The sequence below is a fragment of the Coenobita brevimanus genome, chromosome 46, assembly GCF_032717465.1.
Source record: "Coenobita brevimanus isolate Jiangsu-jjx chromosome 46, ASM3271746v2, whole genome shotgun sequence".
NCBI classification, from domain to species: domain Eukaryota; kingdom Metazoa; phylum Arthropoda; class Malacostraca; order Decapoda; family Coenobitidae; genus Coenobita; species Coenobita brevimanus.
Window position 1 is genome coordinate 51,657,188 of NC_136999.1, and position 15,682 is coordinate 51,672,869.

Genomic DNA, 15,682 nt, shown 5'->3' on the forward strand with positions numbered 1-15,682 from the left:
GTAGCGTGGACGACAGAACACTCAGATCCCACTTCCAATGACCCAAATTCGAGTCCTCTTTCACAAGCTGCATGCGTAGGAGAGGCTAGCTCTGCCCTGTCAAGTGTAGCTCAAGATGCCCTGTGGTGGAAGCCCAGCAAGGGTTCGAAACTCGGCGGGGTAAAGATTAGGCGCTCTCTCTCTTTGTGCCTACGACTCACTCCAAAGTCGATGAGACTTGGTAGTGTGTCGGCGCTCCTCATGAGCAGGCAGGGTCAGCCTGTTGTCCCCTTAGGTAGGATATTTTTTGAGGATGTGTATATTAGGCCATTGGCTGCAATGAATAAATAAACCATAAAATTTTAAAATTCACACACACACACACACAGACACACACACACACACACACACACACACACACACACACACACACACACACACACACACACACACACACACACACCATTTCCAAGCAATCCCTTACTCCGATGACCTTTTGTTTTTTTCATTACCCTGACCACTGCAAGACAACCGTACTCAACATAAGATGGACTTTTAATTGTAAAGGTATCAGCGAAGACTCCATCTAACCTGTCCACTTTGAAATGTCCCTCCTAACGTGAATAAAACATTTGGTGATAAAAAGAGTAATAATAATAATTCGTCGCACTGAGGACGTTAAACTTATGTTCCTTATTCCCTCGGCGATGAAGACAAGGTTAAATTTAATCGATAATCCCTGGACAGCACACAGATCCTGAGGTTATGTTCCAGGAGATTTAGACCGACAGTACAAGACACAACTAAAACGTGCCGAGAACATTAACAAAGCTAACAAGGTTGTCTGGTATTGTGTACAAATGTCGGTGTCTCGTCTGAAGAATAATCAAGATAGAGCTGGTAATAGTATTTGTACCTGGGTTGTGGGTAGTTTGTCTTCCCGCTGGTAACGCAACACTTTGGAGTATTGGGAACAGTGCAACACGAGGTAATATTTTGTATTGTGCCTTATTCCCAGTTGGGGTGGGCCTTTTTAGTTCATCTCCACAACCTTCCACCTGCCATGTCCTCCTGCATTGTACCCAGTTCTTCATGTCTCGCTTCATAGTAGGTTTCCATCTGAATTTCTGTCTCCCCCCAGCCCTCACTCCCCTCACCGGCTCCCTCCCTGCCATCTTAACAGATTTTTCTTAGTTTATTCTCACTACATGTCCGCACCAGCCCAGTCTCGCATCTTTCACCTTCTCCTTTATACACATCACTCCTGCTCTTCTTCTTAATTTGACTACCATCCGAGAGAAATGTAGACACGTTGCTCACAAGACACATATAATGATCCACCACATAACATCAAACCAGACAGACGCTTATAAAAATTGGCGATGCGGCTCCCTGTCGCGAGTGATGCAATTCCAGACGATTCATACTCGAATGAACATCAGATGTCTCGAGTTAGATCACAGTTTTGCAAGAACCTTCAGTCCCTCGTGGGTAAGCAACTCTCCCCACCTGCCACCACACCAGCAGCAACCAAAACAACACACTTCTTCCCCAACCAATTATTTTGACTTATACGTCCTGAGATTCTCCTGTGTTTTACCGATGCACATTATGTCAGTATTAAAGAGATATTAATAACGTGCCTGTAAATATTAAGGTGACACATCAAAATGAATAGCTAAAGAGGAAATATTACTAAGTCTCCTGTCTAATATACTATAGCACTAGCCGTGTGTGTGTGTGTGTGTGTGTGTGTGTGTGTGTGTGTGTGTGTGTGTGTTTTGGGTAGCCGAAATTATACAATCAAATCACACCAAAATTGGCACAAAATTCGCAAAAAATTCGCTGATGTGAAAAAACTTGGTACCATTACGACTGAAAAACTTTTACTATATTTAATGAGCGATCACATTTTGACCAATAAACGCCGCTCTCGGCGCCTGGCATAGGATCTCCGTAGAATTTTTTGCTCATAGCTACAGCAGCGCGGTGAGCCCTCCGCAGGAGCAAGTGCGAGAGGCCCGAAGGGCCCACGAGCACTTGTGGCATCTAGAATGCGAACCACTGACACTAAATGGCGTCTACAAATTAACTCAGCTCTTCCCCCCCCTCTTTCTTTTTTGTCCTGGGCTCGTTCTGCTTTGTCCCCCATCAGTAAGTGCTACATGCATTTATTTTCGTAGGTATTCAGTCGTGAACAATATATCATAAGAATGCAATCGGAAGTGCATTTCATGTTTTTTATTTATTTTTTTCCTGGAAAGCAGAATATTATCATGGTTAAAACGTATACCTTGAACTGTGACAAGCACCGTGGCATATACTGTCTGCCTTGCTGAAGATCACATCCCAACAATTAAGTACATTTTCTTGATTTGTATTTCTTTCTGTCCATGTGTATGTTAGCAAGTTATGGACAATTTATTGATTGGATTGATTCTAATTTGGCATAATGATTGAAGACCATTGGAGGAACATGTGATTATCTTTTTACTAAAAAATGTTGTCGGTCAAGGACAATGTCAGATCGGTTTTCATACGATTTTAATCAAACTTAGTGGGAGGGTTGAGGAACAGGAATAGGAAGAGTGATTCAATGTTGAGAACAGCTCGTCAAAGGTAAAGGTCACAGGGGAAGGTCAAAGGTCAACACTTTAACTCAGATTCGAACTGGATCAGGCTTGGTGGAAAGGTTCAGTGTTAGCCATGAATGTTATCGTTAAATAATAATAATAATAATAATAATAATAATAATAATAATAATAATAATAAAATAATAATAATAATAATAATAATAATAAAATAATAATAATAATAATAATAATAATAATTTTAAAATGCCACAGTCACAGGGTTATGTCATCTTAAACCCATCTGATCCAATTTGACCCTAACCTTCGTGGATGGATTAAGGATGAGGTAATTATGAAGTAATTCGATGTTGAGAGCAAAGATTCAGAGATCAAGAGCACAGGACGGGGTCAAAGGTTCAGCCCTAAGTCTCCACGATCAATAGCCACCTCAACAAGCATATCATTTTCAAAACTTGGGAATCAATCGCGCTATAAACAGTACATCATCACTCTACAAGATTATTTCCATTTACGCCTCCTTCCAAAGCCACAAATGCCCTTTGTTTGTGCGGACGAGCCTTTAGACAGGTTGTACGGGGCGGGTGTTGAGTGCTTCTTCTTGTGTTGTTTTGGTTGTCACTTTATACAGCGTCTTATCACTGCTACATTCCTGCCTCGTTCCATGTTTGTGGTACACCTACTTTACACCTTTTCATATTGTTTCCATCCTGGCTTCTTCAGTTTCTTATACCAGCACTCCTTTATCTCTTTCTTCTCCTCGCTCCATCCTTCCCTCCTTCTTTCCTTCCTTCCTCATCCATTCTTCCTTCCCTATTTCCCCTCTTCCTATCTCACTTTAATTACCTGATCCTTCCTTCCCTACTTCCTTCTTTTCTGTCCTTTCTCCCTTCTCGCTTTAGACAGCTACACCTAAATTCCTTCCTCTCATATTATCATTATACAGTTTAAATCCACAGGTTCTCGTGTTGATTCTCACTTTAGACTCAAGATGTATATAGCCTTCTTGAGACACTGTAAGGAAACAAGAGAGATGAAGCAGCACCTTGTGATAATTGGGAATTTCTTTTTATATTTTCAGTGTATCTTATGTTTGGCTTTGTGAAGAGGATGGAGAGCGAGAGACTAACGAGGCTAGTGTATGAGAATGAGGTGGAGGGGGGAGGGAAGTGGGAGAGGATGAAATGAAGAGATGGAGTGGGGAGGTATATGGGAGACGGGGGTGTGAGTTGAGGGGAGGGCAGCGACATGCCAGGGGACAGGGCAACATGTAGGCGATTTGTTTGTGGCCACCTCTAACGGGATTAAGGCGTCTGGCTATGGATAAATAGATAGATCTTATATATTTTTAAGTATCGTGAACTTTTAGGTGTCTTGTGGATATTTAGATGTGTTATGTATTATTACCAGTCCCAGCCCAGAAGGGGCTCGGGAACGAGTATTGTTTTCACTCGGTTTGTCTGTTTGTTTGTTTGTCTGTCTGTCTTTCTGTCTGTCTGTCTGTTAACAACTTCTCGCGAAAACAACTGGTGCGACTTTGACTAAAACTTCAGGGATGATGGGCCATGACCTTCTGAGCACCTGATTAAATTCTGGGCCAGAATGGGCCAAGGCACAGGCTGTAGGCGCCCCCCCCCCAAAAGGGGGGGGGTACGGGTAAACATCGTTTTTCGCCATAACTCTTTGCAGGTTCGTCATATCGACGTGAAACCAAAACCTATATGTGCATCTTTCAAAAATGCACCCTAAAATTGCCTCATTACTTACGGGGGATCAACCCCCCAGGTAGCGGTGGGGGGCTCAGTGTCAGGTGGGTCGGGCCTGAATTTGCAAATGGGCATAAAATCGTCTATTTTCACGCGATTTACTCCAAATTTGATATGTGACATCACTGACTAGATATCCTGTTGTGTTTATATGTCAGCACTAAATTGACTGCCGGGGATCGATTTGGTGTGCCTTGGCACCGCTTCTTGTGCTCTATGCATATTAAATGCATCTTATGTATATTAATGTATCTATCTTAAGCATTATAGGTATCTTCTTTGTATTTTATATATTTCAGTATGAAACTTCCACCAGGTTATTTAACTCAAGTTAGGAAAGTTCTTTGTTAAGATGTTTATTAAGGTCACATCTTAGCCCTGCAGCTCGACCGTGTTGTAAGCTGAATAAAACCATCTTGAGACAACAGAAATATATCATGATGGGGCGTCATCCAACAGAATCAGCTAATATTTAATACCAGTTGGTCATGCCCTACTGACGCGGGTCGTATGTGCATGTCTGTCTGTTTTCATTTTGCAGGTATTGTTCGTGTGTGTTGTGTGTGTGTGTGTGTGTGTGTGTGTGTGTGTGTGTGTGTGTGTGTGTGTGTGTGTGTGTGTGTGTGTGTATGTGTGTGTGTGTGTGTGTGTGTGTGTGTGTGTGTGTGTGTGTGTGAGAGAGAGAGAGAGAGAGAGAAAAAAAAAAAAAGTTCCATGAAAGATACACAGCATTTTTTTCTTCCTTTCAGCCAGTCACCATGAACTTACTAACCCTTGTGTGTCCCTCCTCAGTGAGGAAGCTGGTGGGTGGTGATGGTGTGGAGTTCCCCCAGCCGGTGTACGAAACACAGGTGGCTGAGAACACACCCCCAGCCACACTCCTACACCTCACCGCCGCCACACACACGCAAGGTAACTCTCTTTTCATTACGATACCAGGGACAGAACAACTATAGAGCGTTTGTACCTGTCGAAGATCCCTAACCCCTTTCAGTTCAGTTGATCATCAGGTGTAGTCATACTGGAGAGTTCACTTAAATAGTAATCAAGAAGACACATTCCCGCCTCATAACTATGGCTTAATTGAATATAATGCAACCACAACTTAGTGTTCAAGTTGGGAATGGTCCACTTCCATCACCTGAAAACAAATGAAGTACATTAACAGCTGTCGTCGTTGTAACAGTAATATGTGTATGTAATCCGTATGTGTCTTATCAGCCAGCTTAGACAGTACATACCTTTCATAAGCAAGCCACCTTTACTAGACACGTTCTTATGATTTAGGGCATATCCGGACAAACGCCACTTTGTTGCTGGAGAAGTGACATACCTACACCAGTGCTCCGTGCGCGGGTAAGAAAGGTTATGACCTTTCGGGAGAGGGCTGAGAGGAGCATAAATAAATATGTTCTGGAGTGGCAGTGTTTGTATGTGAGGAAGTCGGTACATCATTGACGGATCATTAACAAGACTTCAGTGTGCATTAACATATTTTGTAAGGCCATACTTATGTAACCATGTAAATACCCACCCCTGACTAGGATAGAAGTCAGCTCCAGATGAGTGACAGACCATCAGACTACTCATTCACGTACCGGAGAGTGCAAGCGAGTGAAGGAGGTTCGTCTTACTCTGATATGAGGCTCCCACCTTACTTAAACTGTTAATCGACCCTGTGTTAAACAAGTATCATCAATATCACTTGCCCTTTAAAGTAATTTTGGGATTTAATTGTCACTAGGAAGATAACATAAATAGCTTATGTGTACAGAACTAGTTAGTATATTGCTACATTAAGGGCAGGTGGCCAAACAGAATTCACGTGAGTAAACTGAGCTTGTTCTGAATTATTCCCTAACTAGCGAGAGTGGCACCGAACTGACTAGACCCTCTCAAATCCCGGCGGTCGGTGTTCCTAATACATTTAACTGGCTAAGAGGAAGGACTGACTGCAAATGTGTGTGGCAGGTGGAAATAATGTGAAGATATGTGTGTGTGTGTATGTGTGGATAACGAGTGCTGCTGTTTTAAAGGCGTGTGCATATTACCGTGTTTGTTATGTCCAGTGTTCACTTGGAGGTACGATGGTCAAATTAGCATTCAGGCAGTCTTGGTAAGGGATGTGCTAGAAATACATCTTTTTCTACATTAAATTGGAGGAACTGGCCAATCAGCTGTGGAGGTAGCAATGGAACTTTAATAGATAATTCGTCTTTAATTTAGTGTCGACTTAATGGCAAAAGAAAATATCGAGGAATTACTAGTGCTGAGGATTCAATGTTACATCATAGAGCTGATACCCTCACGATGTGACGTATGCGGAAGTTGCAGCAACTTTGCCTGATGGACTGCCTGAAGTGCCGGGAATGGGGGAGATGAACTGACTGATGGGGTGCTCGATGGGTTGCTTGGTGGACACTACACAACTCACGTAAGCCAGTTCTCTAAACGCACCAAGAACAAGAACAGAATATTAATTGACTGTATGAGGGTTATTAAGGCAGACATTTCCGTGTTGCTGAGTCCCAGTCTCACCCCTGACTATGACACGCAAGTATTTATTTTATAACCTTGGTCTCAGTTTCAGGTGTAGGTACGAATAGGTGAAATGTACATCCGATTATACCACTACCACCATCCCAGAATGCACCCTTGTCAGTCCCACCTGTAGCTTGCCTGTACTGCATACCTGAGTTGTGATGTGATCTGGGCTGCAATAAGCTAGACTGTGGAAAAAATCGGACATTGCCAAAGGAAGCTATACCCAGTAACCCAGGTGACATACCCATGGTTGCCCGGTTCTTAGTATCTCTCTCTCTCTCTCTCTCTCTCTCTCTCTCTCTCTCTCTCTCTCTCTCTCTCTCTCTCTCTCTCTCTCTCTCTCTCTCTCTCTCTCTCTCTCTCTCTCTCTCTCTCTCTCTCTCTCTCTCTCGCTCTCTCTTCCTGTGCAGTAATCTCCAGTCTTTTCAACGCACTCTGTCCAGACAACCAAAATGAACAAACCTTGAATCTGACTCTCTTGTTCGGTTTCATTTAAAAAAATAATAATAAATAAAAAATACAAACAAGATTTGCAAGCTGTAAGACGTGGGTTATTTGTTTTCGTCCACGTTTCTGAATTCGTTGTGATGTAGGAGGGGCGAACTGCAGACGAACTGTTATAATTCCAGCTCATATAGTCAAAAACAGCGGCTCCTATGGCTCCCAGGTGACGCGGTAGGACAAGGGTATGGATTTGCGACCTAATAGTCCATCGCCTGTGATGTAGACCAGATGGGACGCTTTAAAAACATGGATGTATAAGATCGAGGATGACTCGGGGTTTCGTGTTTACAGTATTTTCATAGTGTGTCTTGAGTCCAAGGGAGCGTCAGCGTGTATCACTGCCTTACATTGCCGCGTAGCAGGTGTTACTATTATCATCTTTTATTTTTTATTATTACCAGTCGCGGTAGAGAAACTGGTACTGTTTTCAGTGTGTGTGTGTGTGTGTGTGTGTGTGTGTGTGTGTGTGTGTGTGTGTGTGTGTGTGTGTGTGTTACCACGATAACTTCACAACCGCTCAAGATATCATCACAAAAGTTTTACAGGTGTGTAGTAGGGGAAAAAGCGATCACGAGTTCGAAATCTGTGAAAGTAGGTCAAGGTCTGTCTACCTATTACCACGATAATTTCTCAACCGCTCAAGATATCATCACAAAACTGTACAGGTGTGTAGTAGGGATGAAAAATCTCCTACGACTATTGTGTTCAGTTTGTTTATTTGTTTGTTTGTCTGGGTGTTTGTTAGCACGATAACGTAAGAACCGCTCAAGATATCTTCACAAAATTTTACAGGTGTGTACAAGGGATGAAAATCTACGAGTCTGAAGCTGGTGAAAGTAGGTCAAGTTCAAGGTCATATTACAAGCCGCGCTAGACGTGTATCGGCTCGCGGCTAGTGTGATTCCCACCTTGGGGGGCCTCTTGTTGTTATTGCTATTTATTATTTTTATCGTCCACCTTTACAAGGCGGAGCGATAATGTTTTTGGCCGCCTCTGTGTGTGTGTGTGTGTGTGTGTGTGTGTGTGTGTGTGTGTGTGTGTGTGTGTGTGTGTGTGTGTGTGTGTGTGTGTGTGTGTGTGTGTGTGTGTGTGTGTGTGTGTGTGTGTCTGTCTGTCTGTCTGTCTGTCTGTCTGTTCCCATTATATCTCATGAACGGCTTGAGCTATCAACAAGAAACCTTCCAGGGTATCAAGATATGGCCAAAATCTTGGCCGAGTTCGAAAATGGGCACTAGGGGTCAAGGTCAAGGTCACCAAAATGGCTGCCAAAGGTCAATTAGTTTTTATCGCCGCCTTTAGCACAATTATACAGTATCTCATGAATGGCTTGAACTATCAACATGAAACCTTCAGGGTATCAAGATATGGCCAAAATCTTAGACTTGGCCAACAGCATATTCTGGCGGGCAATAAGCATTCGGCTCCCCAATGCTCTTCTTTCATTATTATTATTATTATTATTATTATTACTGATAGTATCATTAGTAACCGTACTAGTAGTAGCAGTAGTAGTAACCAGCCGCTATGGCGAAGCTGGCATGGTTTTCACTGTGTGTGTGTGTGTGTGTGTGTGTGTGTCTCTCTCTCTCTCTCTCTCTCTCTCTCTGTAAGTTAACACGATAACTTCGCAACCGCTCAAGATGTCATCACAAAATTCAACAGGTCTGTAGTAGGGAACAAAAGCGATTACTAGTTCGAAATTGGTGAAAGTAGGTCAAGATATGTCTGTCTGTTACCACAATAACTTTGAAACCCCTCAGGATATCACCAAATTTTACAGGTGTGTAGCAGGGATGACAGTCTCCTACGAGTATTGTTTTAAGTTTGTCTGTGTGTCTGTTAGCATGACAACTTGGCAACCGCTCCGGATATCATCGCAAAATTTTACAGGTGTGTAGTAGGGATGATATTCTCTTACGAGTATTGTTTTCAGTTTGTCTGTGTGTCTGTGTGTCTGTTACCATGATAACATCGCAACCGCTCAAGTTTTCATCATAAAATTTTACAGGTGTGTACTAGAGATGAAGATCTCCTACGAGTTCGAAATTTGTGAAAGTTGGTCAAGGTGAAGGTCATATTCCAACTCGCGCTAGATATGTATCGGCTCGCGGCTGGTGTGATTCCCCCTTGGGGGGGGGGGTTCTAGTTAAAGTTTTATGTTTTATTCGTTTATTTTTTAAGTGTCCAGCTCTAAGCATAGACTTGTTAGGGCATTTCCTGAGGCCCAGCATTTACTCGTATGGTGCATTCCATACGCTTTCGTATGTACCAAGAAGTGAAAAGACTAATCAAAGTTTTCCCTGTGTTCCCATAATCCCCCTGCACCTCTCCTCTTCCCCCTTCACCTCACCTCTCCTCTTCCCCCTTCACCTCACCTCTCCTCTTCCCCCTTCACCTCACCTCTCCTCTCCTCCCTTCACCTCTTCTCTCTTCCCTCCACCTCTCCTCTCTTTTTCCTTCACTTTCTCCTGCCTTCACCTCTCCTCTCCTCCTCCCTTCACCCCTCCTCTCCTGTACCTTCCCTTCACATCACATCCTCTTCCTTCGCCTTCCCTCTCTCCTTCAACCCCCTTCTTTCTTCCCTTCATGTTCTCTTCCCTTATCCCTCGTCGCCTGTCCTTTCCTCCCCCTCCCCTTCTTTCAACGCCTTTTCCCTTCCCTTCCCTCACTTCCCTTCACCTTCTCTCCTCTTTCCTTCTTCCCTCCTCATCCCTCCTTCTCTTCCTTCATCTCCTCTCTAACCATCTTTCCCCTCCCTTTCCCTCCCTTCCTTTCAACTCCCCTTCCCTCCCCTCCCCTCCCTTCCCTTCACCTTCCCTCTCTTTCCGTCGTTCCCTTCACTTTCAGTTCCCTCCTTTCCATCACCTGTCCTACCCTTCTTTCTCCTCCTTTCACCTCCCCTCCCCTCCTCTTCCTTCTCCTCTCCTACTATCCCCTCTCTTGAACTCCCCTCTCCCCACTTCCCCTTCCTTGTCCACGTTATGTCAACAGACTTCCCATAAGCCCAATGTACAGGTTTATAATGTCATGCAGTAACTATTAGTTTCTTTAATTAATTTCTCTTTCAGGTTACTCAATCGGGTAGCTTATAGATAAAGTATTATAGAATGTGACTTTTCCTTTCCAGTTTTTCCTATGAAATTTCCATGTCAGTTTTTCCATGCTGCATGGTGGTTTTTCTCACTTTTTCCTGGAGGGTTTGGTGATGGGGGGGAGCCCTCTTGCTTTACTATCCTTATCCTTCAGCATGTAGAGTTAGATCTTGTAGTCATAGTTTTCTCTGTAACAAGCCCCCTCGAAAGGACCATAAGGTCTGTTGCTGTTTGTTTTCCTATGTAATCCTATGTAATCCTACCCTCTCTTCCCCTTAACTCCCCTCTCCCCTCTTCACCTCCCCTCTCCGCTCCTCTTTCACCACCCTCGAGTCGCTTCCTCTCTCCTCTTTCACCTTCCCTACCCCACTTTCTCCTCTCCAACCCTCTACTTCCCTCCTTTCCTCTCCCTTCCTCTCCCCTACCCACCCGTTACCTCCCCTGGCCTCCTCTCCCCTTCCTTCGCCTCCCCTGGCCTCCTCTCCCCTCCCTTCACCTGTCCTGGCCTCTTCACCCCTCCCTTCACCTCCCCTGGCCTCCTCTCGCCTCCCTTCACCTGCCCTGGTCTCCTCTCCGCTCCCTTCACCTCCCCACCTTCCCCTCACCCCTTGTAGCCCTTCTCCCGTTGTGATATAGAGTCAGTAAAAAGGAAAGCATCTGCTAATTACGCTCCCTGATTTCCTCATCTTCAATTAAGGAAATTAAAACTGTAAATAAATATACTATCGCCACATTCCGCCCCCTCCCTCATGGCAATAATACCCACTCCCGCCCTCACAATTGCTCTGGCATTGTGTTCGTAATAGTCTCTCTCTCTCCTCGTGCTTCAGACTTCATTGTAGTTACTGTGTTGTTGTGTTGTGTGGTGTTGTCCAGTCTTGTGTTACAGTACTGCATTGTTGTGGTATGCTGGGTTGGGTTGAGTTGGGCAGCGTTGGGTTTTGCCGTGTTGTGTTGTGGTGTGCACATGGAGTATAGTGTACTGTTGTGTTGTGTTGTGCTGTGGTGTGTTGTGTTGTGTCGCTTAGCGTAGTGCAGTACAGTGTGATGTGGTGTAGGGCAGGGTAGTGTTGCATAGTGGGGTATAATGTAGTGCTGCGTATAGCATAGTGTAATGTAGTGTAGTGCTTTGTCGTATAATGTAGTGTAGTATAGTATGGCTTTGTGTAGTGACGTGTAGTGTGGCAAAGTGTAGTATAGTACTGTACCTATTTTGCAAGGGTATTTATATTCATTCCAATATAGTCAGCTTTCTTATATCCACCCCAGTAGTAGACTCACATGCTTCTCATCTCCTACACCCTCTGTCCTCGCTTCCTTTTCACCGTCTCCTCCTCTTACACCTGATTCCAGTAAGGTGTAATATACTAATTTACTACGGCTTTTTATATCTGTTGCGCTACACTTCTTACATTCGCGCCACTTTACTGGCTTTTCATCGTGCCACAATACTGATATTACTATTTTTTATTTCTGCAAAGATTTTTATGTTTCACTGGTGTTTTAATTCAGTTTCAAATCCATTCCACCATTGTCACTGTCTTGTATTCATTGTAATATTTTGCTCTTTGTTTTTTGTTATTCCCATGACTGAATTTCATAGCTTTCTCTCTCATACCTGTGTTACAATCAGTTCTATACAATCATTCGATTTCTGTTGCTTCTGGCCTAGAATTTGAATCTAAGTTTTTTTTTTTTCTATTATTGTTCATTCTGTTGTATCCATTCCACTACCTATAATTGCACCTGCTTTTTTCCTGCTAAGAATTTGAAGATGATTGTTCTGAGTCACTTTTTTGTCACTTTTGCTCATTAATAGCCACTGTATTTTCCCTCACCATACACAAAACCACTACCTCTCCCTATCGAATACTGAGCTGGTGGGTAGATAATTATGTTGCTATATATGAGGAAATGTTAGATAAATGACGTATTGATGTACTGTTAAATTATTCTGCCACTCAGTAACAGGTAATCAGGTAAGAGGGGACGCAATTCTGTCATGTACGGTCAAAATGACAGTAGTTTCTTTTTCGCGTAACGATCATGAATTTGTTTACTATTATCCCGGATTTTACCATCATTCCAGCATAATCAGTTTTCTTTTTCCCCAGCAAAGAATTTCAGTATGAACGTTCTCTTATACCCCCGTCTAGTTTTATTTATTTATTTTTCTTTAAATCATCTGTTTCTTCATCATCAACGGGTCGTATTCTAGGCACTGTATTCTTGTCGGTAAAGGAGGCTCCCTAACATCTTATCCTAAGCGATTTATTTTGCTTATTACACCTTCCTCTCCTCTTTTTTTATACTTAAATCATCCTAATATCACCATACACTTTATAAATAACCAGCCGTATCAAAACATATAGACCTAGGTGGCATAGCAGGCTTCGGAGAGCCTCTTTCTTAGCGATTTATTTTCTATTGTACACCCTAACATTCTTTTCTTCGCTGTCTATTTCGTTTTCTATATAGTTTGCATCAGTAACATAATTAGACCTAAGGACTTTATGTATCAGCCGTGGCTTAATGGGTTAGAGCGCTCAGGTCTGGCCGAAAGGTCGGAGGTTCGAGTCCACTCAAGGGTCATTGGTAGACGTCAAGAAGGGCATCCGGTCATAAAGTGCTACATGCTCCAAACCTAAGTCCTCTGCCCAGGGGCAACGCCTTGGCTCTTATCGGAAAAAGGGAACACGGCGTAAAACTATAATAATAATAATAATAATAATAATATCCATCAGTAACATACATGACGATTTTTAGGTGTAATAGGGAGACAAAACTGCTACAGAAGAGTTGCTGTGAATTCTCCAAAGCCACTTAAATTACGACCTCCGTATTCTGTGGCATAGGAGGCTCCGTAGCACCTCCTTCTAAGCGATTTATTATGCTCATTACATAGTACCATTTTCTTTTACGTTAATATGTACTTAGAGTCAATGAAAAGACACCAGTAGGTTACTATGGAGTACTGTGTGTAAAATTCGCAATATCAAAATGTGGTTCACTCAGTGAGTACAACAAAATCTCCAACAAGTTTAAACAAAATACAAGTGGTGCAAGGCACAAAAGACCTCATCCAACAGCCGGTAATTTTATTTTCAACCCTTATCAAGTCATAGCCCTCTGAAAATCCGTGATCTTGCTTTTGACCTTTCAAGGTCACTCAAGGTCAAAGGACATGGTGCCAAATGAAAACCCATATGAGACATCCTATATCTTGATAACAGTAAATATCTATCTCCAACCAGTTTCGAGTTGTAAACCTCTGATTAACCATGACCTTGAGTTTGACCGTTCAAGGTCACTTAAGGTCAAAGGTCATGGTACCAATTAAAAGCCCATGTGAGACTTCTTACTGTATTATGTTGATAATAGTTAATATCTGTCTGCAACCAGTTTCGAGTTATAGCCTCATGAATATCCGTGGTCCCGTGTTTGACCTTTCAAGGTCACTCAAGGTCAAAGGTCTTAGTGCCAGGTGAAAGCCTAAATGGGAGTGACTGTATGTTGATATTAGTAAATATCTCTATCTTCAGCCTGTTTCAGGTTAGAGTCCTCTGATAATCCGTGACCTTATTTTGATCTTTCAGAGTCACTCGATTACCTCTAAATTTAATCATTTTTCTTTTGGGACCAGTGCCCACATATCCTGAAAGTTCCATGTAGTTTCATTCAGCCATTATTCCGTAATGTTGCTAACAAACAAAGAAACAATGAAACACACTAAGAACCGACCAAAAACAATACCTCGCCGGACTCTGTCCGGGAGAAGTAATAAATGCAAGCAATTCATTGCATAAGCAGTCATCAGTGAATTTGTAACCTGACCCCCAGACAGGCTATTCCACATTACATGTGTCAGGCAGTACGGGGCGTGGCCATCAATTGCAGCCATAATAGATTTAATGCTATGCCTCATACTGGACGCCAGATGTTGTGTGTACTGTGGAAACTTCTTCCACTCCTCTTGCATTGTTTGAATCAGTTGTTGTCATGATATCGGGTCCACCCCAGCGATCACTCTGTTTCGAAAGTTCATTACATTGCCTCCAAACACGCAGACGTTCACCAGAATGATTCACTAAAAAGCGACATTCATAGGTGAAGAGAATAGCATTACATTGTCTTTCGGTCCATTGCTCATGCTGGCTACACCACTATGGTATGTTGAGACTATGGGCTAGTAAGAGATTCAGACCCTTTACGGGTCTATGCCCGTTTAAGCCAAACGACCACTATCGCCGCTGTATGGTGGACCTGCCTATTGAGTGATTATGTGGACCAGGAGTCTCACGTGCTGCTTGTGTTGCCGATCAGAATCTGTCATGGAGGTGCTGCATCTGGGTGTGACAAACTTGACGTTATGTTGTGTCATGTACCCATCCAGGAAGCTGTCGGTCGCCAACTAAACCTGTTTCGTGATGCCTTTGGATGATCCTAACAATCGTTGCATAATGACAACCCAGTCTGTGGGTTACCATACGTTGCGCCATGCCACCCTCCAGCTTCCCTTAAGCACGATGGCGTTCAAGGCATGAAAAACGTGGCATGGTGGTGGTCATTGACGAACTAACAGACTGTATTCTACTTACACACAGCCTAACCTTCGTCGTAGACGAAAAACAACCATGTGTTCCGTTTCCGGCAATAGACAGTGAGTGGAATGGGTTGAATTGATTAAACTTATCCCTGAGACATTTCTTCGTGAACAAAGTGAATCTGTGTTCAATGAGGTGTGGTATGAGTCCATGATTGTACCAAAGAAGATCAGTGTTCGAAACAAGCAACGGTACATGAATTATTGCAAATATATTAGGCAGTGCGTTTTCACTGACTCTCAGTAAATATTCCTCTGACATCGATATAGTTTACATCAATAATATATAAAAAAAAATACTGAGGTGGAGTTTTTGTAATATTGACATATTATACATCAATAACATATGATTTAGAGGTGTAATGTGAAGAATAATTGGCTTAGGAAAACATACCACGACGCTGTTGCCCATACGGTCACACATGAATCGGCCCTGATCCTGTAAACAAGCCCTTGAAGTACCACACGTAAAATCTGGCGTGTTGTGGAGGTAGAGGCGATGGGCGTTTGTGTGACGGGGAAGTAGTGGTGAACAGGGAAGGAAAGGCACAGGTGTGGGTCCATTTAACCTCCTGATGGTTGGCATCTGTGGGGTTTCTGGTG

At 43.1% G+C, this 15,682-nt stretch overlaps 1 pseudogene; it reads left to right on the forward strand.

The window, feature by feature from the left end:
* The first annotated feature begins 1,361 nt into the window (after positions 1 to 1,361).
* The window catches only part of LOC145398724 (putative neural-cadherin 2), a 210,929-nt pseudogene continuing 196,608 nt past the window's right edge, over positions 1,362 to 15,682 (forward strand).